Source organism: Leuresthes tenuis, unplaced genomic scaffold (genome assembly GCF_036924035.1).
Source record: "Leuresthes tenuis unplaced genomic scaffold, fLeuTen1.0.hap1 SCAF_4, whole genome shotgun sequence".
NCBI lineage: Eukaryota > Metazoa > Chordata > Actinopteri > Atheriniformes > Atherinopsidae > Leuresthes > Leuresthes tenuis.
Genome location: NW_027325358.1, coordinates 29,640,146 through 29,667,957, shown reverse-complemented (window position 1 = coordinate 29,667,957; position 27,812 = coordinate 29,640,146). Strand labels below are relative to the sequence as shown.

Below are 27,812 nucleotides of genomic sequence, written 5' to 3'. Positions count from 1 at the left end.
TCTGTCTGTGCAAAAGAAATCTTGTTACTGTGCAGAGTGACTTCTCTGAGTAGAGTCGCCTTACTTGTTGCGACTGTGCCGATGTTGCTTGAATGGTGCTCGCTGGAGCGTGCGGTAGTGTAAAGTTATACCATTTAAAAGGGTTGAAGAGTGCTCAGTGCAGCGGGTGGGCGGAGGTGCAAAGTGACACTATGGCCATAAAAAGAACACCGCTACAAGTGCGCATTGTGCCAGGAAGGGCCCTCGGACGTGAACCAGTGGACAGTTATCGCTTCTCGGCCTTTTGGCTAAGATCAAGTGTAGTATCTGTTCTTATCAGTTTAATGTCTGATATGTCCTCTATGCGAAGACTACATATTAAATGGATTTTTATCAATAGGAGTTGAAAAAGGAGCTTGCTCCGTTCACTCCAAGCATCGACCTGGTACTGCAGTGCCGCTGGGAACGGTGCGCTCTCCTCTGCTCTTGTGAAAAAGCAAGCAGCGGTGCAGGATGGAAGTTTCTTTTAATCTGCTGAGAAAAGAGAGTGAATGCGAAGCAGACTTTAACACGGCTCTGGGAGCGAGCCGAGTGCGGGCTAACCAGGAGAATTGCTTGAAAGAAACGCGACACCGAATGAGCGGTCAGAACAAAGCCTCAATACGGTGTTCCTGTGGTGTTTTTATAAAATGCGGTGTAAAAAAAGGTGTGAATGCCCCATAGAAAACTAAAAGGTGGAGCGGAAGTGTTCGGCTGCAAGAAGGTGTGAATGTCCGACTATATTTGGTGAAAAGCAGGTGAAGCAAGGTCTGAATGCCCAACCTTACATCATCAAAAGCGAGATCAGAGGTTTTTGGCTGCAAGAAGGCCATAGTTTGCCAAAAGCGGGTAAGGTGCGAATGATCGGCTAAATATCAACAAAAGTGGGGGCGGAGGTCTTCGGATGCAAGTGGGTGTGAATATCCCACCATACAAGTATGGTGGAGAGGAAGCTGTGAATGGCCGACCATAGTTTGCAAAAAGCGGGTGAGAAAAGGTGCGAATGTCCAACCATACATGATCAAAACAGGGAGCGGAGGTGTTTGGCTGCGACAAGGTGTGAATGTCCACCCATAATTAATGAAAAGCGGGCAACAAGTAGGTTCGAATGCCCAACCATACATCATCAAAAGCAGGAGTGGATGTGTTCGGCTACAAGAAGGTTTGAATGTCCGAGCATAGTTTGTAAAAAGCGGGTAAGAAAAGGTTCGAATGCCCGAACATACACCATCAAAAGAGGGAGCGGAGGTGTTCCGCTGTAAGACGGTGTGAATGTCCGACCATAGTTGGTAAAAAGTGGGTATGAAAAGGTTCGAATGCCCAAATTCGGCTGCAAAAAACTGTGTTCGGCTGCAAAAAGGTGTGAATGTTCGACTAAATTTTGTAAAAAGCGGGTAAGACAAGGTGCGAATGCCTGACAATACCCGCTTTTTACAAACTATGCTCGGACATTCAAACCTTCTTGTAGCCAAACACATCCACTCCTGATTTTGTTAATGTATGGTTGGGCATTCGAACCTACTTGTTGCCCGCTTTTCATTAATTATGTGTGGACATTCACACCTTGTCGCAGCCAAACACCTCCGCTCCCTGTTTTGATCATGTATGGTTGGACATTCGCACCTTTTCTCACCCGCTTTTTGCAAACTATGGTCGGCCATTCACAGCTTCCTCTCCACCATACTTGTATGGTGGGATATTCACACCCACTTGCATCCGAAGACCTCCGCCCCCACTTTTGTTGATATTTAGTCGGTCATTCACACCTTACCCGTTTTCTTGCCGCCAAACACCTCTGATCTCGCTTTTGATGATGTAAGATTGGGCATTCAGACCTTGCTTTTCCTGCTTTTCACCAACTATATATATAACATTCACACCTTCTTGCAGCCGAACACTTCCGCTCCACCTTTTAGGTATCTATCACACCTTTTTTTTCACCGCATTTTATAGATTATGGTTGGAAATTCTCAACCACTCATCCGAAGACCTCTCCTCCCGCTTTTGTTAATATATTTGAACTTTAGTCAGACATTCACACCTACTTGCAGCCGAACACCACCTCTCTAGCTTTTGATGATGTATGGTCCGGCATTCTTACCGTTTCTAACACATTTTTCAGCAATTATGGTAGGACATTCACACCTTCTTGCAGCTGAACACCTCCTCTCCCACTTATGATCATGTGCGGATTGATTTTCGAAAATTTTCTTTCATGTTTTCTAGCAATTAAAAATGGACATTTAGACCTTCTTGCAGCTGAACACCTCCGCTCCCGCTTTTGATCATACATTGTCAGGCATTCGCACCTTGTCTTACCCGCTTTTTACAAAATTTAGTCGAACATTCACACCTTTTTGCAGCCGAACACAGTTTTTTGCAGCCGAATTTGGGCATTCGAACCTTTTCATACCCACTTTTTACCAACTATGGTCGGACATTCACACCGTCTTACAGCGGAACACCTCCGCTCCCTCTTTTGATGGTGTATGTTCGGGCATTCGAACCTTTTCTTACCCGCTTTTTACAAACTATGCTCGGACATTCAAACCTTCTTGTAGCCGAACACATCCACTCCTGCTTTTGATGATGTATGGTTGGGCATTCGAACCTACTTGTTGCCTGCTTTTCATTAATTATGGGTGGACATTCACACCTTGTCGCAGCCAAACACCTCCGCTCCCTGTTTTGATCATGTATGGTTGGACATTCGCACCTTTTCTCACCCGCTTTTTGCAAACTATGGTCGGCCATTCACAGCTTCCTCTCCACCATACTTGTATGGTGGGATATTCACACCCACTTGCATCCGAAGACCTCCGCCCCCACTTTTGTTGATATTTAGCCGATCATTCGCACCTTACCCGCTTTTGGCAAACTATGGCCTTCTTGCAGCCAAAAACCTCTGATCTCGCTTTTGATGATGTAAGGTTGGGCATTCAGACCTTGCTTCACCTGCTTTTCACCAAATATAGTCGGACATTCACACCTTCTTGCAGCCGAACACTTCCGCTCCACCTTTTAGTTTTCTATGGGGCATTCACACCTTTTTTTACACCGCATTTTATAAAAACACCACAGGAACACCGTATTGAGGCTTTGTTCTGACCGCTCATTCGGTGTCGCGTTTCTTTCAAGCAATTCTCCTGGTTAGCCCGCACTCGGCTCGCTCCCAGAGCCGTGTTAAAGTCTGCTTCGCATTCACTCTCTTTTCTCAGCAGATTAAAAGAAACTTCCATCCTGCACCGCTGTTTGCTTTTTCACAAGAGCAGAGGAGAGCACACCGTTCCCAGCGGCACTGCAGTACCGGGTCGATGCTTGGAGTGAACGGAGTAAGCTCCTTTTTCAACTCCTATTGATAAAAATCCATTTAATATGTAGTCCTTGCATAGACATATCACATATGAAACTGATAAGAACAGATACCACACTTGATCTTAGCCAAAAGGCCGAGAAGCAATATCTGTCCACTGGTTCACGTCCGAGGGCCCTTCCTGGCACAATGCGCACTTGTAGCGGTGTTCGTTTTATGGCCATAGTGTCACTTTGCACCTCCGCCCACCCGCTGCACTGAGCACTCTTCAACCCTTTTAAATGGTATAACTTTACACTACCGCACGCTCCAGCGAGCACCATTCAAGCAACATCGGCACAGTCGCAACAAGTAAGGCGACTCTCCTCAGAGAAGTCACTCTGCACAGTAACAAGATTTCTTTTGCACAGACAGAAAGGGCTTCACCCCCAAAGGTAAAGCCTGCCAAAAATAGAAACAATTCATTAGTGCTGCTCTCCACAGAAGTCTTTAGTAAAAGGCGAAGGACTTGTACGTTATGAAGAGAAACCAGAGTACGATTATCCATCACTGCGGGAGCAGGGCATCAGGCTAGTTGGCATAGCCACCTTCCCCATGGTGAGCTTTGCTTGGTTGAGACGCTTGCTCCCCCCCCTTGCTCCTCGGCTGACCAAGTTGGAACAATCGGGCCCTATTCGATGGCTGCCTTGTCTTTTACTCTGTGCCAAAGACAAGGCAGCCACAAACAACACGGGAACACCGTATTGAGGCTTTGTTCTGACTGCTCATTCGGTGTCGCGTTTCTTTCAAGCAATTCTCCCGGTTAGCCCGCACTCTGCTCGCTCCCAGAGCCGTGTTAAAGTCTGCTTTGCATTCACTCTCTTTTCTCAGCAGATTAAAAGAAAGTTTCATCTTAGGCTCCCTGAAACTTCCATCCTGCACCGCTGCTTGCTTTTTCACAAGAGCAGAGGAGAGCGCACCGTTCCCAGCGGCACTGCAGTACCGGGTCGATGCTTGGAGTGAACGGAGCAAGCTCCTTTTTCAACTCCTATTGATAAAAATCCATTTAATATGTAGTCCTCGCATAGAGGACATATCAGACATTAAACTGATAAGAACAGATACTACACTTGATCTTAGCCAAAAGGCCGAGAAGCGATAACTGTCCACTGGTTCACGTCCGAGGGCCCTTCCTGGCACAATGCGCACTTGTAGCGGTGTTCTTTTTATGGCCATAGTGTCACTTTGCACCTCCGCCCACCCGCTGCACTGAGCACTCTTCAACCCTTTTAAATGGTATAACTTTACACTACCGCACGCTCCAGCGAGCACCATTCAAGCAACATCGGCACAGTCGCAACAAGTAAGGCGACTCTACTCAGAGAAGTCACTCTGCACAGTAACAAGATTTCTTTTGCACAGACAGAAAGGGCTTCACCCGCAAAGGTAAAGCCTGCCAAAAATAGGAACAATTCATTAGTGCTGCTCTCCACGGGAGTCTTTAGTAAAAGGCGAAAGACTTGTACATTATGAAGAGAAACCAGTGTACGATTATCCATCACTGCGGGAGCAGGGCATCAGGCTAGTTGGCATAGCCACCTTCCCCATGGTGAGCTTTGCTTGGTTGAGACGCTTGCTCCCCCCCCTTGCTCCTCGGCTGACCAAGTAGGAACAATCGGGCCCTATTCGATGGCTGCCTTGTCTTTTACTCTGTGCAAAAGACAAGGCAGCCACAAACAACACGGGAACACCGTATTGAGGCTTTGTTCTGACTGCTCATTCGGTGTTGCATTTCTTTCAAGCAATTCTCCCGGTTAGCCCGCACTCGGCTCGCTCCCAGAGCCGTGTTAAAGTCTGCTTCGCATTCACTCTCTTTTCTCAGCAGATTAAAAGAAACTTCCATCCTGCACCGCTGTTTGCTTTTTCACAAGAGCAGAGGAGAGCGCACTGTTCCCAGCGGCACTGCAGTACCGGGTCAATGCTTGGAGTGAACGGAGTAAGCTCCTTTTTCAACTCCTATTGATAAAAATCCATTTAATATGTAGTCCTCGCATAGAGGACATATCAGACATTAAACTGATAATAACAGATACTACACTTGATCTTAGCCAAAAGGCCGAGAAGCGATAACTGTCCACTGGTTCCCGTCCGAGGGCCCTTCCTGGCACAATGCGCACTTGTAGCGGTGTTCTTTTTATGGCCATAGTGTCACTTTGCACCTCCGCCCACCCGCTGCACTGAGCACTCTTCAGCCCTTTTAAATGGTATAACTTTACACTACCACACGCTCCAGCGAGCACCATTCAAGCAACAACTTTGCACTCCAGCTTCGAACATCGGCACAGTCGCAACAAGTAAGGCGACTCTACTCAGAGAAGTCACTCTGCACAGTAACAAGATTTCTTTTGCACAGACAGAAAGGGCTTCATCCGCAAAGGTAAAGCCTGCCAAAAATAGAAACAACTCATTAGTGCTGCTCAACGTTGTACTTTGCAGTAAAAGAAAGAGCAAATCTAAAGTTTCAGGAATCCGAGAATAAGCTTACTTTCATGAGTTCTTCACGATTTCGGATTATGCTATAAAATGAATTCCTTCACTCAAACTAAATTAAAACTGCTAAACCGCTAATCTGTTACATACAAGGCAGATGTCAAATTCACCGAAATAGGATCTAAGGGTATTTGGCCAATCGAGCTGTAGCAGATTCGGTAAAAGAGTATAAGTTGAAGAGTTTGTGAATAAAGGTGTGCGCACACATAGTGAGTTGTAGGAAAATAGGCAGGGAGCAATGCCGGCTGGGGTATATGTTCTTGTATGTTGTCTGACTGTTTGATTTGAATGTGTTGTGTAAGTGTCCTGTTGAATGTTACATGTTTGGGCTTTGACACGCTTCACTGTGGTTGTTAACTGTGTGGTGTGTCCTGAAATGTTATATGTTTGGGCTGTGTGACATGCTTAATGCTTTTCAGTAGCAACCCACTTATTCATATATAGCAACTGACAACATAAGAAGTCCGGACATACTTTGATAGTAGTTGTAGAAGTATCCTTATTGATAATAGATAAACTAATTCATAGTGATAGAACAGTAGATGAACAGGTGCCTGCACATGTCTCATGAAAATAAAATGGGTGTATGATTGCTGACGGCAGAGCAATACTGCCAAACTTATGAGTTCTTGTGGCAAACTTGATTCAGTGTCTTGACGTGTATACGCTGTTTCGCTGACTTGTCACAAGAAACAAAGTGTGTTTGATAAGATCCGACCATTTTATTACGGGAGGATCAGTATGTATGGATTCTGATGTGACTGATAAACCCATTCGTATCTTAAGCATAATCTAATACGTGAGACAACGCTCTGGCACACAATCAAAAAAAAAAGAGAGAGAGCGGTTTTGTGTCCCCACAGTCCATAATGTAGAAAAGAGAGAAAAAAGCCTTTCTGATTTGGTGTGTGTGCTCACAGTGCAGAGTGTAGAGAAAAGAGAGAAAAGAAAGCCGTTTTGGTGTCACGTGTGTTGTGACTTACACACACACATTTCTGAATTGAGAAAGGAAATTATTTTAGAGAAAGCACTAGAGTTTAGATCCCACATTTGTTGATACGCATTCATTTAATTTTTCTTTTAATCAGTTTTAAAGTGAATACTAACTGAGAAATGAAAAAGGTGAAGAGTTTAGAAGCTTGGTTCAAGAGCAAAACTTGGTTTATGATCAGCTGAGTCTCTAAATAGAACAGCAAAGGGCTTCATCGAACATTTAAAAAAGATTCAGATTGTTAGAATATCCAGAATTTATAGGAATGGTGGTGATTACTCTTATTTTCTAGAATGGAAATAACTGCACCATGTCTGTTTTATGAATTTAAGGGGCTAAAAAGTTTTGTTCTCGTTTTTCTATGATTAACCGAATGTATGTGAGAGTCCAAACAGACAGAAGGGTTACGGCCGAGCGCTGGACCTTCCAAAAAAGATGAGACAGGCTGGACCTGTGCCATACTAGTTAAGACCTGCCTGTTGATAACAGGTTCTTTAAACTCTCACACACACAAACTCACACACGTTCGCACACATACACCCATACACACACACATTCTTGAACTTGCTGCAAGATTAAACATTTGCATTAACTGACTCCAGCAACTCTGAGTCTCATTGAGAGACTTTTCTCAACAATTGGGTCCTCAAACCAGATCTCAACGTTTTTTCCGCTTTCCAGGGTCGGAGCTGAAACCGTGCACGGGGGAGTCCAGTACTCCTAATGAAAGACCCCCTGCTGAATTGCGGTAATTAGGGGCCAGTGTCCACTGAAAGGGGGAAAAAGGGACGAGATCGTACTTTTGAATCAATGGCCAGAAGCCATTGGCAGTGCAGGCATCAACAATAATGGTGTTATTTCACCCATTAACACTTAAGGTACCTCATGCAGTGGCTGTGATATGGTTACTTAACAAAATATCTTTACCAGACATCTCTCCTACATAACAGTTCTTCTTTCACAGCCACACCTTGTTGTCGAGAGATGTGCTACACTTAATCCATCCACACCGCTACCTACCCCACAGATGGAAAGCCTCATGATTGCATGTCAGAAATAACCATCAGTGTTTTACCCAGGCCAGACTTAACTGATATACGTTATGAAAATGCAGAAATAACTATATTTATTCAACAGGTCAAGCAAAAAACCCTGATGGCACAAATGCTACAGGATTTGCAGTAGTAACACTCCACCTGTCATCTGGTTGGAGTGGTGTGTTTTCTGTGGCTGGAAGGGCTGCTTTTACTTTCTGTGAAACTTGAGATAGAACAGTGGAAAGGTTTCGACAGTAAGACAACATAGCATCATCACAAACAGTTGTGGAAGGGAGGGGTCTGGTTACAGGTCCCAATCCCAGGTTAGGAGGTCTGCCAAATAAAATTTCAAATGCGCTGAGATTCACTTGAGCTCTGATTCTCATTCTCATGTAGGTAAGCACAATAGGTAATGCTTTTGTCCATGGCAGACCTGTTTCTTCACAACATTTGGCTAACTTGGACTTTAATGTACCATTTTCTCTTTCCACAGCACCTCCACTCTGTGGATGATAAGCACAATGTGTGCGCAAGGTTATTCCCAGGAATTTACCAACCTCAGTCAATGCAGTGTTTACAAAATGTGTGCCATTATCACTGCTGATCTTCTCTGGAATGCCCCATCTAGGAATGATTTCTGTTTAGCAGTGCTTTAGTCACTGCATTACTGTTTGCATGTTTTGCAGGGAAAACTTCAACCCATTTACTAAACACGTCCACTATTACTAGTGCATATTTCTTTCCTTCAGCTGGTGTGAGTTCAACAAAATCCATCATCAAATGTTCAAAAGGTTTCTCTGGTGGAGGGTGTGCAACTTGCGATGTGTGTAATGCCTTTCCTACATTATGTGTGGCACAAACCATACATGACTGACAGTATTTTTGCGCATATGAACTGAACCCTTTTGTGAACCACTGAGCAGTGAGTGCATTCAGCATCCCCCCTTTTGACACATGGTCCAACCCATGTGTCAATTTTGAAAAATGAGGAAAAAAATGTTTAGGTAGACAGGGTTTACCATTAGGTCCCATCCAAACACCATCCATATGAGTTGCACCCACAGAGGACCAAATGCGTCCAGAGGACCAAATTTCATCTGCAGAGGCAAAAGTTTGCAAAGCATGGAGATCTGTGAGGGAGTCTTCTGCCTGCAAAGAGAGGGAAGAGAAAACAGGAAAAGATTTAGCTGCTTGCTTAGCTGCAGCATCAGCTCTGGCATTGCCACAAGCAACAGGATCGTCTGAGTTAGTGTGAGCCGCACACTTACAGACCGAGATTGCTGTAGGCAAAAGGATCGCATCAAGAAGATCAGAAACCTGCTTGGAGTTCAGAATAGTTTTACCATCTGATTTAAGGAAATGCCTGTGTTTCCACAGCGCACCAAAGTCATGAACAACACCAAAAGCATATCTGGAATCTGTGTAAATAGTGACAGACTTACCAGCTGCCAACTTACAAGCTTCAGTAAGTGCAATAAGCTCAGTAGTTTGAGCAGAGAAATGTTTAGGAAGAGAACCAGACAACAAAGTGTCATGTGAAGAACATACTGCAAACCAAACACAGTTAGTACCTGTGGCTGGATCACGCAAAGCTGATCCATCTACAAAAAGAATCATGTCAGAGTTTGGAAGAGGAGTCTCTAAAAGATCAGGTCGGGGTGTACAAACTTGTTCCAAAACAGCTTCACAGTCATGAGGCTCCCCATCCTCAGGAGTCGGAAGCAAAGTAGCAGGATTCAGAACAGTACAACGTTTAACAGTGACATTTGGCATATCACAGAGGTGTATCTGAGCCAACGAGCAGTTGAAAGATGTGAAGTTTTCTGCTCGAGAAGAATAATGGCAACAGCATGAGGAACCAAAACAGTCAAATTAGCGTAGCCCACAATATCTTGGGAGGCCAGGACAGCTTTCTCTGCAGCTGCAACAACACGAAGACAACCAGGCAGGCCTGCAGCCACAGAGTCCAGTTTTGCTGAGAAATGAGCCACTGGCCTTTGCCTGCCCCATGTTCCTGCATAAGAACAGATGTCATACAACCATGCTTCTCATCAACTGCCTGTATGAAAGGTTTATGAGGATCTGGAATGCCAAGTGTTGGTGCTGTTTGAAGAGCCAGCTTAAGCTGACTAAAGGCTGATTCAGCCTCAGGAGTCCATGGAACACGATCAGCTGACTGGAGGCCTTTACCATGGATAAGAGCACCTAAGAGAGCTTCGAGAAAAGAGTAGTTAGGAATAAAGTTCCTGCAGTAAGATGTTATACCTAAGAATGACATAAGCTGTTTTTTAGTAACCGGTTTAGGAATGATCTGAACTGCAGCAACACGTTTAGGAGAAAGTGAGCGCCCATCCTTAGAAATCACATGACCCAAAAAGGTGACTTCGTCCTGTACAAACTGTAAATTAGAAAGGCTGGCTTTATGGCCATAAGAATGAAGATGTTTCAACAGATTCACTGTCTTTTTCACACTGTTGTTTAGATGGACTACATAAAAGGATGTCATCCACATACTGCAAAAGAGCAGAGCCTGTGGTTGATTGAAGTTAATCCAGACTAGCTTTGAGGGCAGCATTGTAAATAGTGGGACTTTCACAGTACCCCTGGCATAACCGGGTAAAAGTCCAAGATCTCCCTTCAAACTAAAAAGCAAACCAAAATGGGCTATCAGGGTGCACTGGCGACAAGTCAACCACTGAGAAAAACTGTGCATCTGATGTAATTTGAGACAAAATAGTGTGTGGGTTGGGCACAGTAGGAGCATGTGGCTGAACTGCAGCATTCACCGCTTGGAGGTCCTGTACAAAACGCCATTCATCTGGCTGGCCAGCATCTTTAATCTTTTTAACAGGAATCAATGGAGTAAGCACAGGTGAATTTTCAAAAGGAACAATAATGCCTGTTTTCTGAAAAGATTGAAAAACAGGTTTAATCCCTTTAATTGCTTCAGGCTTAAAAGGGTATTGTTTTTTACATGGACAAAAGTCTGATTTAGGGGTGACAATTACTGGTTCACAGCCTTTTATCAACCCCACATCATATTTGCTCTTAGCCCAAAGATCATTGGGCACTTCAGCCAACATGGGTATCGAAGACAAATCTGTTTCAGATAAAAAACATGCTTCAAAATGTGATTCTGTGATAGGAATTAAGTCCACAGTTCTTTGACAATGCATTGTACTCAAAAATGTTTTTTTTGTATGCTGACAATCGTTCAGAAAACATCAAATTTGGATCAGCAGGTGAAACGGTCCACTCCATTTATTTCTGACATGTAGCAACAAACTCTCCCACACCTTGTCACTGCCTGTGTGTACGTTTGGCCAAGGACATGTGAGGGCGAGTACCACAAACATTAAAAAAATCGAAGTGCTCTGGAGTGAGCGACACAGCCAATAAAGTAGGCGCACATATTTTTTCACTTCTTCTCATAGTCATTGTCAGGCCCCAAAGAAATGTGTGATGTGCAGTGCAAATCAGTAGGTTGCATGAAATCAGAAAGGGGTGAAACTAACGCTTTTGCTTCTTCCACTAGTTGTTGTGAAAAAGGAGAGCTGGGAAGTTTCCACTCATAAGCATATGTAAGTGCCGATGAATCAAACTGCACTGCTGTGAAAACTTTGTCAGGCTGTAACATAACCTTAACACCCTCTGGTGTAGAAGTTAAAATAATGCCTAATTTACACATGAGATCACAGCCCATCAGGTTAATGGGACACAACTCTGATAACAAAAATGAGTGTTTGAAGGAGAGCTCATCGGGAGTGACAACACGCAATGGGCATTGTCATTTTCTCCTTCACAACCTGGCCTGATGCAGACATACAGTAAACGTGGTTTCCACTTAACTTTGGAGGACAATCAAACTCCCCTGACGTCACTACTGATGAACATAAGTTCCTATATTCTGAGAGAAATATCTTTGCTCTAGGACGGAAATAGCATGCAAAACTTTACTACGTGAATCACAGTCGGCAAGCGTTTCTTCACTACACAGAGCAGGAAAAATGTGTGAGTGTGTTTGTGCTATCACCCATTAGTGGAGGCTCCGCTGCCGCGTGACGTCCAGAACCTGCCTCCCACCCTCAGTCAGTCTTTTGCCCAATTTCATCACTTTTCAGCTGTGGACAGTCCTTCTTCCAGTGTCCAGTCTGGCCACAGTAAAAGCAAATATTCGGATCATAGCTCTGGCGTGGCCCATTTCGACCTCCTCTCCCACACGTCCACGTCTTCGACTTCGGCCTCGTCCTCTGTTTACACCAACTGCGTAATACATGGTCATGGCTGCCAAATGCAGCTCCTTTTCACACTTGTCCCTTTTGGTTGTCTTACGCGTCTCAACTTGGTTATGAGCATGGCGAGCATATCGGCGAACGTCAGCCAAACGAGGACCCTCACACCATCCCACGTAAATGTTCTTTACTTCAGTGGCGACATCTGGCATGAGGCCTTTAATTATTGCATCGCAAACTGTGGCCTTCTCTCAGCCAAACACCTCTGATCTCGCTTTTCATGATGTAAGGTTGGGCATTCAGACCTTGCTTCACCTGCTTTTCACCAAATATAGTCGGACATTCACACCTTCTTGCAGCCGAACACTTCCGCTCCACCTTTTAGTGTTCTATCACACCTTTTTTTTCACCGCATTTTATAGATTATGGTTGGAAATTCTCAACCACTCTCATCCGAAGACCTCTCCTCCCGCTTTTGTTAATATATTTGAACTTTAGTCGGACATTCACACCTTCTCTCAGCCAAACCACCTCCGCTCCCTGTTTTGATCATGTATGGTCTGGCAATACTACCTTTTCTTACCCGTTTGTGAGTAATTATGGCTGGACATTCACACCTACTTGCAGCCGAACACCACCTCTCCCGCTCTTGATGATGTATGCTCCGGCATTCTTACCTTTTCTAACACATTTTTCAGCAATTATGGTCGGAGATTCACACCTCCTTACAGCCGAACACCTCCGCTCCTGCATTTGAAGGTGTATAGTCGGGCATTCTCACCCTTTCTCATCAGCTTTTTGCAAATTATGATCTAACATTCACACCTGCTTTTGATGATGTATGGTTGGGCATTCTTACCTTTTTTTTCACCCATTTTTCAGGAATTATGGGTGGACATTCAAACCTTCCTGCAGCTGAACACCTCCTCTCCCGCTTATGATCATGTGCGGTTTGATATTCGAAAATTTTCTTTCATGTTTTCTAGCAATTATTGATGGACATTCAGACCTTCTTGCAGCTGACCACCTCCGCTCCCGCTTTTGATGGTGTATAGTCGGGCTTTCGATTATTTTCTTCCCCGTTTTAAAAAAAATTATGGTTGGACATTCAGACCTTCTTGCAGCCGAAAACCTCCGCTCCCTCTTTTGATCATACATTGTCGGGCATTCGCACCTTTTCTTACCCGCTTTTTACAAACCATGGTCGGACTTTCACACCTTCTTGTAGCCGAACACATACGCTCCCACTATTGATTGTGTACAGTCGGGTATTTTAACCTTTTCTTACCCGCTTTTTACCAACTATGGTCGGACATTCCATTGCATGCAATACTCTCCCATGGTCCTGATTCATTACCCAAATCCCTTGGTCTCTGATGACCGCTGTGCTTGCTGACTTTCTCAAGGATGCGGTGTACAAAATCATCAGTCCCTTCACCAGGTTTCTGTTTGCAGGTGTAAATGTGGGACATATTGATTTTGGTTGGAAATTGAGTGGTGATGGCTTGACACAGTCTTTGGATGGCTGCTTCATATTGAGCGTTATCATTATGTCCTCGTTCACTGTTGGTAGGTCGCAAATCCAGTTGTAGCATACTGGCCTCTATTTTGCCGAGGTCGGTCGGTTTGAACTTTTTTGCCAATATGCGAGGCAATTCAACCCCAGTCAGGCAGAATTGTGCGCAGAAATCTCGCAACTCGTCAGCAAAATGGGGTCCAGAAATCTCTGGATCTGGTAAGCATTGTTATGCTTCCATGATGTCAGTCTCAGTCCAGGGTCGATAAACCAGTAATGGTCCAGTGGGAACTGCAACTTTAACCATAGGCATGGTTTGAATCTGGTTTTGTTTTTTCTCACGTTTAGATCTCTGAAGTCCAGATTGTGGGTAAAGGATTTTTGTCACTTGCGTTAAAAGTTCTTGGGCAGGTACGCTGGAGAACCAAACGTCTTCCTTTTCCTCATCATCAGACCTATGTAACTGATGTTGTGAGAATGATGGAATTTCTTCCCGAGGGAGGATGGAAGAAGTCCCTTCTTCCCGAGAGCCAGAGGCTTGTGGCAGGGCTGGCTGTTGTTGTTGCAGGCGTCGTGGAGGGCAGGAGTCCAGGTCTGGATCCGGCACAGCTAATACTAAATTATTATCATCATTCCGTCATGGCATTTGTTTAACATTTTCCTTTCTTTCTCTTAATACACTTTATTTTTTCCAAAATTCTATACCTTTCTTACTTCTTATTTAAACTTAATTTTCTTTTTTTTGCTTCATCTCTTCTTCTTCTTCTCATATTTGCAAAACTTTTCTTCTAATTTTCTTATTTCTAACGGTAGGGTCAAAAGTCTGAGACCTACTGTTTCCCATTCTCAGACTTGGAATGGGGAAATATATTCCTTCACTCAAAGGACGTCTCCAATGAGGACCTTAATCTGTACTCACACTTCTTCGGAGTACTTCACACTTCTTCGGACTGCTTCAAAAGTTTCACTTACCCATGAAATCTCTGTCTCACTAATGACACAACCGGGAAACCCTCTTTTATTCAAATAAAAACTAAAAAGCAGTCCTATCGTCTCAGACTATCATATTTCAAAAATGATCCCAGCGCTGGTATTCAGGAAAAGGACCTGCCAGTCCTCTCTCTCAGAAAAGGCCTTGGAGGTATGAGGCTGGAACAGCTACTTCAGTCCAGGCTGGCCATGCACTGCGATCCGGTCCAGAGACACCAGTCGAGGGATCCTGTTCGTGACGCCAAAATTGTGGTGGAAATTTAGTAACGCACAGAGTCAGTTATTTTCTTCTGAGGAGATAAGAGGCTTTAATAATAATATCTTGAAAGAGAGAACAACACAGTACAGAATACAGAGTTGCTCTGACCACTGAAGTAAAAACACACAGTTATATTGCCCGCTCATCACGTCATCTGTCTTTGGTTGATAGTTGATTGTTCTTCTAACTTTCCTCCCCAACCATCAGTTTAGGTTACCCAAAAGGAGTGTATTGCTCCATCACAAGTATGCTTCTTTCACATACAGGGTAATATGAAGAATTTTATGCCTGAAACCTATTTAGACATGCAAAAATATGAAGGACAAAGCAGTTTTAACTTGGTTTGAGTGAAGGAATTCATTTTATAACAAAATCTGAAATTGTGTAGAACTCGTGAAAATAAGCTTATTCTCGGATTCCTAAAGGTTTAGTGTTGTTCTTTCCTATCCTGCAAAGTACAACGTTCTTTTTTGTTTAAAGCTATTTAGACATGGATAAATATGAAGGACAAAGCAGTTTTAACTTGGTTTGAGTGAAGGAATTAATTTTATATCAAAATCCGGAATTGTGTAGAACTCGTGAAAAGAAGCTTATTCTTGGATTCCTGAAAAAATTTAGTGTTGTTGTTTCCTATCCTGAAAAGTACTACGTTTGTTTTTGTTTAAAGCTATTTAGACATGGATAAATATGAAGTACAAAGCAGTTTTAACTAATAATACCATTATATTAATCAACCCAAAAGAAACAAGGAAAATAATAACTTTATCTGTAAAACATCAGCCTGCATTTGCACACAACATGAGTTTAAAATGGAGGCATCATAGTAATAAAGGGTCCAATGATAAACAATCAAAACATGAACAATTAAACATGATTATCTTCATCCCTCTCTAAGTCAGCGTCACTAGAGGAAAAATTTTGAAAGCAAGAAAGTTATTTGAGTCATTTGGTCTTTTTCACACTGTTGTTTAGATGGACTACATAAAAGGATGTCATCCACATACTGCAAAAGAGCAGAGCCTGTGGTTGATTGAAGTTAATCCAGACTAGCTTTGAGGGCAGCATTGTAAATAGTGGGACTTTCACAGTACCCCTGGCATAACCGGGTAAAAGTCCAAGATCTCCCTTCAAACTAAAAAGCAAACCAAAATGGGCTATCAGGGTGCACTGGCGACAAGTCAACCACTGAGAAAAACTGTGCATCTGATGTAATTTGAGACAAAATAGTGTGTGGGTTGGGCACAGTAGGAGCATGTGGCTGAACTGCAGCATTCACCGCTTGGAGGTCCTGTACAAAACGCCATTCATCTGGCTGGCCAGCATCTTTAATCTTTTTAACAGGAATCAATGGAGTAAGCACAGGTGAATTTTCAAAAGGAACAATAACGCCTGTTTTCTGAAAAGATTGAAAAACAGGTTTAATCCCTTTAATTGCTTCAGGCTTAAAAGGGTATTGTTTTTTACATGGACAAAAGTCTGATTTAGGGGTGACAATTACTGGTTCACAGCCTTTTATCAACCCCACATCATATTTGCTCTTAGCCCAAAGATCATTGGGCACTTCAGCCAACATGGGTATCGAAGACAAATCTGTTTCAGATAAAAAACATGCTTCAAAATGTGATTCTGTGGTAGGAATTAAGTCCACAGTTCTTTGACAATGCATTGTACTCAAAAATGTTTTTTTGTATGCTGACAATCGTTCAGAAAACATCAAATTTGGATCAGCAGGTGAAACGGTCCACTCCATTTCTTTCTGACATGTAGCAACAAACTCTCCCACACCTTGTCACTGCCTGTGTGTACGTTTGGCCAAGGAAATGTGAGGGCGAGTACCACAAACATTAAAAAAATTGAAGTGCTCTGGAGTCAATAAAGTAGGCGCACATATTTTTTCACTTCTTCTCATAGTCATTGTCAGGCCCCAAAGAAATGTGTGATGTGCAGTGCAAATCAGTAGGTTGCATGAAATCAGAAAGGGGTGAAACTAACGCTTTTGCTTCTTCCACTAGTTGTTGTGAAAAAGGAGAGCTGGGAAGTTTCCACTCATAAGCATATGTAAGTGCCGATGAATCAAACTGCACTGCTGTGAAAACTTTGTCAGGCTGTAACATAACCTTAACACCCTCTGGTGTAGAAGTTAAAATAATGCCTAATTTACACATGAGATCACAGCCCATCAGGTTAATGGGACACAACTCTGATAACAATGGGCATTGTCATTTTCTCCTTCACAACCTGGCCTGATGCAGACATACAGTAAACGTGGTTTCCACTTAACTTTGGAGGACAATCAAACTCCCCTGACGTCACTACTGATGAACATAAGTTCCTATATTCTGAGAGAAATATCTTTGCTCTAGGACGGAAATAGCATGCAAAACTTTACTACGTGAATCACAGTCGGCAAGCGTTGCTTCACTACACAGAGCAGGAAAAATGTGTGAGTGTGTTTGTGCTATCACCCATTAGTGGAGGCTCCGCTGCCGCGTGACGTCCAGAACCTGCCTCCCACCCTCAGTCAGTCTTTTGCCCAATTTCATCACTTTTCAGCTGTGGACAGTCCTTCTTCCAGTGTCCAGTCTGGCCACAGTAAAAACAAATATTCGGATCATAGCTCTGGCGTGGCCCATTTCGACCTCCTCTCCCACACGTCCACGTCTTCGACTTCGGCCTCGTCCTCTGTTTACACCAACTGCGTAATACATGGTCATGGTTGCCAAATGCAGCTCCTTTTCACACTTGTCCCTTTTGGTTGTCTTACGCGTCTCAACTTGGTTCTGAGCATGGCGAGCATATCAGCGAACGTCAGCCAAACGAGGACCCTCACACCATCCCACGTAAATGTTCTTTACTTCAGTGGCGACATCTATATAATATTGTCTGGGTCCCGTTAAAACATGTATTTTTCCCATCTAATTCCTTGTTTGCTTTAAAACAAGTATTCCCCATTTTCTATCCCTTCAGTAGCCAACCAGTTTGTATGGAGTACACTGGAGCAACTTGACTGATCAGTAAAACACTGCTTTTGTTGTCACCGCAAGGCTTCCCCCGTCGGTTGTTTCACTGAGACACTACTGAGTAACTACAACTCAACACAGTTTATACACATAACATTCATATACATACTAACAAACAAACAAACAATAATTTATCGCAATTTTCTCATCTCTGTTTGAACGTACACCCAGGTAAATATTCCTGTAGTCTTCTCATACCGACTATGGACCCATTCATTGTTTAACTTCACTGTTTTGCAAATCCTAATTGAATATTACACATTGACATTGAACTTTACTGGATAAGCAGGTCTTCATTGCATTCAGCAGCCTATATGTGAGCATCTATGTGTAAGCTGTTCTTCTTTGCATTTATCAGCAGCAAGCAATTCTTCACTGCACATGCATATGTAAATAGTAAAACAATTCCAATGTGTTAGCGAAACCTTCTATATCACAGTGGTTTCTAAGATCTATTTTAAGTTCTTTGCCATCAGTGAGATGACATAGTTTACAAAGTGTGTCAAATTATCACTGAAGATCTTTTCAGGAATTTCAAATCTAGAAATGAGTTATTTTACGCGTGATTTTGCTACTGAGAGTGCATCTGCTTGTGCACATGGAAATATTTCAGACCATTTGGTAAAAACCTCTGTTGTCACTGAGCAGAATCGTTTCCCTTAACATTAATTTAGTTCAATGAAATCTACACAATAATGAAATAATGAAATCCAAACAAATATGTTGAAAAAGATACACTGGCTTAGGGAATTATCTTCGTTTTGGTCTTAGATTGCCCTGTGGAATGTATTTTGCACATATTTGACCTGCTAGACAAAACTTTATTCATTTATTTATTCTAAAAAAAAAAATTCAATAATTAGTAAAACCATATGCTGTAAAAACCTTGTTCATTATTGCTTCCATCCCTCCTGTTGAGACATGACATGGTGCGTGGCTCAATACTGCAGCATATTTAAACAAATTCTTTGGCAGTATGGTTTTCCTTCCGGTCATTCATACGAGTCTATTGTAGATGGCAATTGAATAACATCTAATAATGCTAAAATATTTGTAGTTTATACATTTAGCTGTGGATGTCAACATACCTGTTTTTCCAATGCTGTGTTAACACATGTACAGTTGAGAAGGCATACTGACTGTCAGTGTAAACGTTAACAACCTTTTTGTTATTTAATTTACAAGCTTCAGTTAAAGCTACCAATTCGACTGCTTGAACAGAGTAATTTTTTGGTAGTGGTTGTTTTAAGAAAACTTCAGTTTCTGTTACTACTGCAAATCCTGTAGCATTTGTGCCATCAGGGTTTTTTGCTTGACCTGTTGAATAAATATAGTTATTTCTGCATTTTCATAACGTATATCAGTTAAGTCTGGCCTGGGTAAAACACTGATGGTTATTTCTGACATGCAATCATGAGGCTTTCCATCTGTGGGGTAGGTAGCAGTGTGACAACAAGGTGTGGCTGTGAAAGAAGAACTGTTATGTAGGAGAGATGTCTGGTAAAGATATTTTGTTAAGTAACCATATCACAGCCACTGCATGAGGTACCTTAAGTGTTAATGGGTGAAATAACACCATTATTGTTGATGCCTGCACTGCCAATGGCTTCTGGCCATTGATTCAAAAGTACAATCTCGTCCCTTTTTCCCCCTTTCAGTGGACACTGGCCCCTAATTACCGCAATTCAGCAGGGGGTCTTTCATTAGGAGTACTGGACTCCCCCGTGCACGGTTTCAGCTCCGACCCTGGAAAGCGGAAAAAACGTTGAGATCTGGTTTGAGGACCCAATTGTTGAGAAAAGTCTCTCAATGAGACTCAGAGTTGCTGGAGTCAGTTAATGCAAATGTTTAATCTTGCAGCAAGTTCAAGAATGTGTGTGTGTATGGGTGTATGTGTGCAAACGTGTGTGAGTTTGTGTGTGTGAGAGTTTAAAGAACCTGTTATCCACAGGCAGGTCTTAACTAGTATGGCACAGGTCCAGCCTGTCTCATCTTTTTTGGAAGGTCCAGCGCTCGGCCGTAACCCTTCTGTCTGTTTGGACTCTCACATACATTCGGTTAATCATAGAAAAACGAGAACAAAACTTTTTAGCCCCTTAAATTCATAAAACAGACATGGTGCAGTTATTTCCATTCTAGAAAATAAGAGTAATCACCACCATTCCTATAAATTCTGGATATTCTAACAATCTGAATCTTTTTTAAATATTCGATGAAGCCCTTTGCTGTTCTGTTTAGAGACTCAGCTGATCATAAACCAAGTTTTGCTCTTGAACCAAGCTTCTAAACTCTTCACCTTTTTCATTTCTCAGTTAGTATTCACTTTAAAACTGATTAAAAGAAAAATTAAATGAATGCCTATCAACAAATGTGGGATCTAAACTCTAGTGCTTTCTCTAAAATAATTTCCTTTCTCAATTCAGAAATGTGTGTGTGTAAGTCACAACACCCGTGACACCAAAACGGCTTTCTTTTCTCTCTTTTCTCTACACTCTGCACTGTGAGCACACACACCAAATCAGAAAGGCTTTTTTCTCTCTTTTCTACATTATGGACTGTGGGGACACAAAACCGCTCTCTCTCTTTCTTTTTTTTTGATTGTGTGCCAGGGCGTTGTCTCACGTATTAGATTATGCTTAAGATACGAATGGGTTTATCAGTCACATCAGAATCCATACATACTGATCCTCCCGTAATAAAATGGTCGGATCTTATCAAACACACTTTGTTTCTTGTGACAAGTCAGCGAAACAGCGTATACACGTCAAGACACTGAATCAAGTTTGCCACAAGAACTCATAAGTTTGGCAGTATTGCTCTGCCGTCAGCAATCATACACCCATTTTATTTTCATGAGACATGTGCAGGCACCTGTTCATCTACTGTTCTATCACTATGAATTAGTTTATCTATTATCAATAAGGATACTTCTACAACTACTATCAAAGTATGTCCGGACTTCTTATGTTGTCAGTTGCTATATATGAATAAGTGGGTTGCTACTGAAAAGCATTAAGCATGTCACACAGCCCAAACATATAACATTTCAGGACACACCACACAGTTAACAACCACAGTGAAGCGTGTCAAAGCCCAAACATGTAACATTCAACAGGACACTTACGCAACACATTCAAATCAAACAGTCAGACAACATACAAGAACATATACCCAAGCCGGCATTGCTCCCTGCCTATTTTCCTACAACTCACTATGTCGACTAAATTCGGACGTTCACAACTTCTTACAACCGAACACCTCCGCTTCCGCTTTTGATGGTATATATTCGGGCATTCGAACCTTTTCTTACCCGCTTTTTACCAACTATGGTCGGACATTCACACCGTCTTTCAGTGGAACACCTCCGCTCCCTCTTTTGATGGTGTATGTTCGGGCATTCGCACCTTTTCTTACCCGCTTTTTACAAACTATGGTCGTACATTCAAACCTTCTTGTAGCCGAAAACCTCCACTCCCTCTTTTGATCATACTTTGTCGGGCATTCGCACCTTTTCTTACCCGCTTTTTACAAACTATGCTCGGACATTCACACCTTCTTGTAGCCAAACACATCCACTCCTGATTTTGTTGATGTATGGTTGGGCATTCGAACCTACTTGTTGCCCGCTTTTCATTAATTATGGGTGGACATTCACACCTTGTCGCAGCCAAACACCTCCGCTCCCTGTTTTTATCATGTATGGTTGGACATTCGCACCTTTTCTCACCCGCTTTTTGCAAACTATGGTCGGCCATTCACAGCTTCCTCTCCACCATACTTGTATGGTGGGATATTCACACCCACTTGCATCCGAAGACCTCCGCCCCCACTTTTGTTGATATTTAGTCGGTCATTCACACCTTACCCGTTTTCTTGCCGCCAAACACCTCTGATCTCGCTTTTGATGATGTAAGATTGGGCATTCAGACCTTGCTTTTCCTGCTTTTCACCAACTATATATATAACATTCACACCTTCTTGCAGCCGAACACTTCCGCTCCACCTTTTAGGTATCTATCACACCTTTTTTTTCACCGCATTTTATAGATTATGGTTGGAAATTCTCAACCACTCATCCGAAGACCTCTCCTCCCGCTTTTGTTAATATATTTGAACTTTAGTCAGACATTCACACCTACTTGCAGCCGAACACCACCTCTCTAGCTTTTGATGATGTATGGTCCGGCATTCTTACCGTTTCTAACACATTTTTCAGCAATTATGGTAGGACATTCACACCTTCTTGCAGCTGAACACCTCCTCTCCCACTTATGATCATGTGCGGATTGATTTTCGAAAATTTTCTTTCATGTTTTCTAGCAATTAAAAATGGACATTTAGACCTTCTTGCAGCTGAACACCTCCGCTCCTGCTTTTGATCATACATTGTCAGGCATTCGCACCTTGTCTTACCCGCTTTTTACAAAATTTAGTCGAACATTCACACCTTTTTGCAGCCGAACACAGTTTTTTGCAGCCGAATTTGGGCATTCGAACCTTTTCATACCCACTTTTTACCAACTATGGTCGGAAATTCACACCGTCTTACAGCGGAACACCTCCGCTCCCTCTTTTGATGGTGTATGTTCGAGCATTCGAACCTTTTCTTACCCGCTTTTTACAAACTATGCTTGGACATTCAAACCTTCTTGTAGCCGAACACATCCACTCCTGCTTTTGATGATGTATGGTTGGGCATTCAAACCTACTTGTTGCCCGCTTTTCATTAATTATGGGTGGACATTCACACCTTGTCGCAGCCAAACACCTCCGCTCCCTGTTTTGATCATGTATGGTTGGACATTCGCACCTTTTCTCACCCGCTTTTTGCAAACTATGGTCGGCCATTCACAGCTTCCTCTCCACCATACTTGTATGGTGGGATATTCACACCCACTTGCATCCGAAGACCTCCGCCCCCACTTTTGTTGATATTTAGCCGATCATTCGCACCTTACCCGCTTTTGGCAAACTATGGCCTTCTTGCAGCCAAAAACCTCTGATCTCGCTTTTGATGATGTAAGGTTGGGCATTCAGACCTTGCTTCACCTGCTTTTCACCAAATATAGTCGGACATTCACACCTTCTTGCAGCCGAACACTTCCGCTCCACCTTTTAGTTTTCTATGGGGCATTCACACCTTTTTTTACACCGCATTTTATAAAAACACCACAGGAACACCGTATTGAGGCTTTGTTCTGACCGCTCATTCGGTGTCGCGTTTCTTTCAAGCAATTCTCCTGGTTAGCCCGCACTCGGCTCGCTCCCAGAGCCGTGTTAAAGTCTGCTTCGCATTCACTCTCTTTTCTCAGCAGATTAAAAGAAACTTCCATCCTGCACCGCTGTTTGCTTTTTCACAAGAGCAGAGGAGAGCACACCGTTCCCAGCGGCACTGCAGTACCGGGTCGATGCTTGGAGTGAACGGAGTAAGCTCCTTTTTCAACTCCTATTGATAAAAATCCATTTAATATGTAGTCCTTGCATAGACATATCACATATTAAACTGATAAGAACATATACTACACTTGATCTTAGCCAAAAGGCCGAGAAGCAATATCTGTCCACTGGTTCACGTCCGAGGGCCCTTCCTGGCACAATGCGCACTTGTAGCGGTGTTCGTTTTATGGCCATAGTGTCACTTTGCACCTCCGCCCACCCGCTGCACTGAGCACTCTTCAACCCTTTTAAATGGTATAACTTTACACTACCGCACGCTCCAGCGAGCACCATTCAAGCAACATCGGCACAGTCGCAACAAGTAAGGCGACTCTCCTCAGAGAAGTCACTCTGCACAGTAACAAGATTTCTTTTGCACAGACAGAAAGGGCTTCACCCCCAAAGGTAAAGCCTGCCAAAAATAGAAACAATTCATTAGTGCTGCTCTCCACAGAAGTCTTTAGTAAAAGGCGAAGGACTTGTACGTTATGAAGAGAAACCAGAGTACGATTATCCATCACTGCGGGAGCAGGGCATCAGGCTAGTTGGCATAGCCACCTTCCCCATGGTGAGCTTTGCTTGGTTGAGACGCTTGCTCCCCCCCCTTGCTCCTCGGCTGACCAAGTAGGAACAATCGGGCCCTATTCGATGGCTGCCTTGTCTTTTACTCTGTGCCAAAGACAAGGCAGCCACAAACAACACGGGAACACCGTATTGAGGCTTTGTTCTGACTGCTCATTCGGTGTCGCGTTTCTTTCAAGCAATTCTCCCGGTTAGCCCGCACTCGGCTCGCTCCCAGAGCCGTGTTAAAGTCTGCTTCGCATTCACTCTCTTTTCTCAGCAGATTAAAAGAAAGTTTCATCTTAGGCTCCCTGAAACTTCCATCTTGCACCGCTGTTTGCTTTTTCACAAGAGCAGAGGAGAGCGCACCGTTCCCAGCGGCACTGCAGTACCGGGTCGATGCTTGGAGTGAACGGAGCAAGCTCCTTTTTCAACTCCTATTGATAAAAATCCATTTAATATGTAGTCCTCGCATAGAGGACATATCAGACATTAAACTGATAAGAACAGATACTACACTTGATCTTAGCCAAAAGGCCGAGAAGCGATAACAGTCCACTGGTTCACGTCCGAGGGCCCTTCCTGGCACAATGCGCACTTGTAGCGGTGTTCTTTTTATGGCCATAGTGTCACTTTGCACCTCCGCCCACCCGCTGCACTGAGCACTCTTCAGCCCTTTTAAATGGTATAACTTTACACTACCACACGCTCCAGCGAGCACCATTCAAGCAACAACTTTGCACTCCAGCTTCGAACATCGGCACAGTCGCAACAAGTAAGGCGACTCTACTCAGAGAAGTCACTCTGCACAGTAACAAGATTTCTTTTGCACAGACAGAAAGGGCTTCACCCGCAAAGGTAAAGCCTGCCAAAAATAGAAACAACTCATTAGTGCTGCTCAACGTTGTACTTTGCAGTAAAAGAAAGAGCAAATCTAAAGTTTCAGGAATCCGAGAATAAGCTTACTTTCATGAGTTCTTCACGATTTCGGATTTTGCTATAAAATGAATTCCTTCACTCAAACTAAATTAAAACTGCTAAACCGCTAATCTGTTACATACAAGGCAGATGTCAAATTCACCGAAATAGGATCTAAGGGTATTTGGCCAATCGAGCTGTAGCAGCTTCGGTAAAAGAGTATAAGTTGAAGAGTTTGTGAATAAAGGTGTGCGCACACATAGTGAGTTGTAGGAAAATAGGCAGGGAGCAATGCCGGCTGGGGTATATGTTCTTGTATGTTGTCTGACTGTTTGATTTGAATGTGTTGTGTAAGTGTCCTGTTGAATGTTACATGTTTGGGCTTTGACACGCTTCACTGTGGTTGTTAACTGTGTGGTGTGTCCTGAAATGTTATATGTTTGGGCTGTGTGACATGCTTAATGCTTTTCAGTAGCAACCCACTTATTCATATATAGCAACTGACAACATAAGAAGTCCGGACATACTTTGATAGTAGTTGTAGAAGTATCCTTATTGATAATAGATAAACTAATTCATAGTGATAGAACAGTAGATGAACAGGTGCCTGCACATGTCTCATGAAAATAAAATGGGTGTATGATTGCTGACGGCAGAGCAATACTGCCAAACTTATGAGTTCTTGTGGCAAACTTGATTCAGTGTCTTGACGTGTATACGCTGTTTCGCTGACTTGTCACAAGAAACAAAGTGTGTTTGATAAGATCCGACCATTTTATTACGGGAGGATCAGTATGTATGGATTCTGATGTGACTGATAAACCTATTCGTATCTTAAGCATAATCTAATACGTGAGACAACGCCCTGGCACACAATCAAAAAAAAAAAGAGAGAGAGCGGTTTTGTGTCCCCACAGTCCATAATGTAGAAAAGAGAGAAAAAAGCCTTTCTGATTTGGTGTGTGTGCTCACAGTGCAGAGTGTAGAGAAAAGAGAGAAAAGAAAGCCGTTTTGGTGTCACAGGTGTTGTGACTTACACACACACATTTCTGAATTGAGAAAGGAAATTATTTTAGAGAAAGCACTAGAGTTTAGATCCCACATTTGTTGATACGCATTCATTTAATTTTTCTTTTAATCAGTTTTAAAGTGAATACTAACTGAGAAATGAAAAAGGTGAAGAGTTTAGAAGCTTGGTTCAAGAGCAAAACTTGGTTTATGATCAGCTGAGTCTCTAAACAGAACAGCAATGGGCTTCATCGAACATTTAAAAAAGATTCAGATTGTTAGAATATCCAGAATTTATAGGAATGGTGGTGATTACTCTTATTTTCTAGAATGGAAATAACTGCACCATGTCTGTTTTATGAATTTAAGGGGCTAAAAAGTTTTGTTCTCGTTTTTCTATGATTAACCGAATGTATGTGAGAGTCCAAACAGACAGAAGGGTTACGGCCGAGCGCTGGACCTTCCAAAAAAGATGAGACAGGCTGGACCTGTGCCATACTAGTTAAGACCTGCCTGTTGATAACAGGTTCTTTAAACTCTCACACACACAAACTCACACACGTTTGCACACATACACCCATACACACACACATTCTTGAACTTGCTGCAAGATTAAACATTTGCATTAACTGACTCCAGCAACTCTGAGTCTCATTGAGAGACTTTTCTCAACAATTGGGTCCTCAAACCAGATCTCAACGTTTTTTCCGCTTTCCAGGGTCGGAGCTGAAACCGTGCACGGGGGAGTCCAGTACTCCTAATGAAAGACCCCCTGCTGAATTGCGGTAATTAGGGGCCAGTGTCCACTGAAAGGGGGAAAAAGGGACGAGATCGTACTTTTGAATCAATGGCCAGAAGCCATTGGCAGTGCAGGCATCAACAATAATGGTGTTATTTCACCCATTAACACTTAAGGTACCTCATGCAGTGGCTGTGATATGGTTACTTAACAAAATATCTTTACCAGACATCTCTCCTACATAACAGTTCTTCTTTCACAGCCACACCTTGTTGTCAAGAGATGTGCTACACTTAATCCATCCACACTGCTACCTACCCCACAGATGGAAAGCCTCATGATTGCATGTCAGAAATAACCATCAGTGTTTTACGCAGGCCAGACTTAACTGATATACGTTATGAAAATGCAGAAATAACTATATTTATTCAACAGGTCAAGCAAAAAACCCTGATGGCACAAATGCTACAGGATTTGCAGTAGTAACACTCCACCTGTCATCTGGTTGGAGTGGTGTGTTTTCTGTGGCTGGAAGGGCTGCTTTTACTTTCTGTGAAACTTGAGATAGAACAGTGGAAAGGTTTCGACAGTAAGACAACATAGCATCATCACAAACAGTTGTGGAAGGGAGGGGTCTGGTTACAGGTCCCAATCCCAGGTTAGGAGGTCTGCCAAATAAAATTTCAAATGGGCTGAGATTCACTTGAGCTCTGATTCTCATTCTCATGTAGGTAAGCACAATAGGTAATGCTTTTGTCCATGGCAGACCTGTTTCTTCACAACATTTGGCTAACTTGGACTTTAATGTACCATTTTCTCTTTCCACAGCACCTCCACTCTGTGGATGATAAGCACAATGTGTGCGCAAGGTTATTCCCAGGAATTTACCAACCTCAGTCAATGCAGTGTTTACAAAATGTGTGCCATTATCACTGCTGATCTTCTCTGGAATGCCCCATCTAGGAATGATTTCTGTTTAGCAGTGCTTTAGTCACTGCATTACTGTTTGCATGTTTTGCAGGGAAAACTTCAACCCATTTACTAAACACGTCCACTATTACTAGTGCATATTTCTTTCCTTCAGCTGGTGTGAGTTCAACAAAATCCATCATCAAATGTTCAAAAGGTTTCTCTGGTGGAGGGTGTGCAACTTGCGATGTGTGTAATGCCTTTCCTACATTATGTGTGGCACAAACCATACATGACTGACAGTATTTTTGCGCATATGAACTGAACCCTTTTGTG

The 27,812-nt window shown here is 42.9% G+C and overlaps 9 non-coding genes across 9 annotated transcripts; 1 reads left to right on the top strand and 8 right to left on the bottom strand.

Moving 5' to 3' along the window:
* Positions 1-267: 267 nt before the first annotated feature.
* LOC140306056 (U2 spliceosomal RNA) lies at positions 268-458 on the top strand. The gene has a single exon (XR_011915420.1). It is a non-coding gene; the product is annotated as a U2 spliceosomal RNA (small nuclear RNA).
* Positions 459-3,291: 2,833 nt separating this feature from the next.
* LOC140306222 (U2 spliceosomal RNA) lies at positions 3,292-3,479 on the bottom strand. The gene has a single exon (XR_011915567.1). It is a non-coding gene; the product is annotated as a U2 spliceosomal RNA (small nuclear RNA).
* Positions 3,480-3,754: 275 nt separating this feature from the next.
* On the bottom strand, positions 3,755-3,868 carry LOC140306317 (U5 spliceosomal RNA). Its single transcript, XR_011915636.1, has one exon. It is a non-coding gene; the product is annotated as a U5 spliceosomal RNA (small nuclear RNA).
* Positions 3,869-4,279: 411 nt separating this feature from the next.
* Positions 4,280-4,470, bottom strand: LOC140306116 (U2 spliceosomal RNA). Its single transcript, XR_011915475.1, has one exon. It is a non-coding gene; the product is annotated as a U2 spliceosomal RNA (small nuclear RNA).
* Positions 4,471-4,745: 275 nt separating this feature from the next.
* Positions 4,746-4,859, bottom strand: LOC140306343 (U5 spliceosomal RNA). Its single transcript, XR_011915660.1, has one exon. It is a non-coding gene; the product is annotated as a U5 spliceosomal RNA (small nuclear RNA).
* A 388-nt stretch (positions 4,860-5,247) lies between these two features.
* On the bottom strand, positions 5,248-5,438 carry LOC140306073 (U2 spliceosomal RNA). Its single transcript, XR_011915435.1, has one exon. It is a non-coding gene; the product is annotated as a U2 spliceosomal RNA (small nuclear RNA).
* A 17,834-nt stretch (positions 5,439-23,272) lies between these two features.
* On the bottom strand, positions 23,273-23,460 carry LOC140306214 (U2 spliceosomal RNA). The gene has a single exon (XR_011915563.1). It is a non-coding gene; the product is annotated as a U2 spliceosomal RNA (small nuclear RNA).
* Positions 23,461-23,735: 275 nt separating this feature from the next.
* Positions 23,736-23,849, bottom strand: LOC140306316 (U5 spliceosomal RNA). Its single transcript, XR_011915635.1, has one exon. It is a non-coding gene; the product is annotated as a U5 spliceosomal RNA (small nuclear RNA).
* A 411-nt stretch (positions 23,850-24,260) lies between these two features.
* LOC140306104 (U2 spliceosomal RNA) lies at positions 24,261-24,451 on the bottom strand. The gene has a single exon (XR_011915463.1). It is a non-coding gene; the product is annotated as a U2 spliceosomal RNA (small nuclear RNA).
* Positions 24,452-27,812: the final 3,361 nt, after the last annotated feature.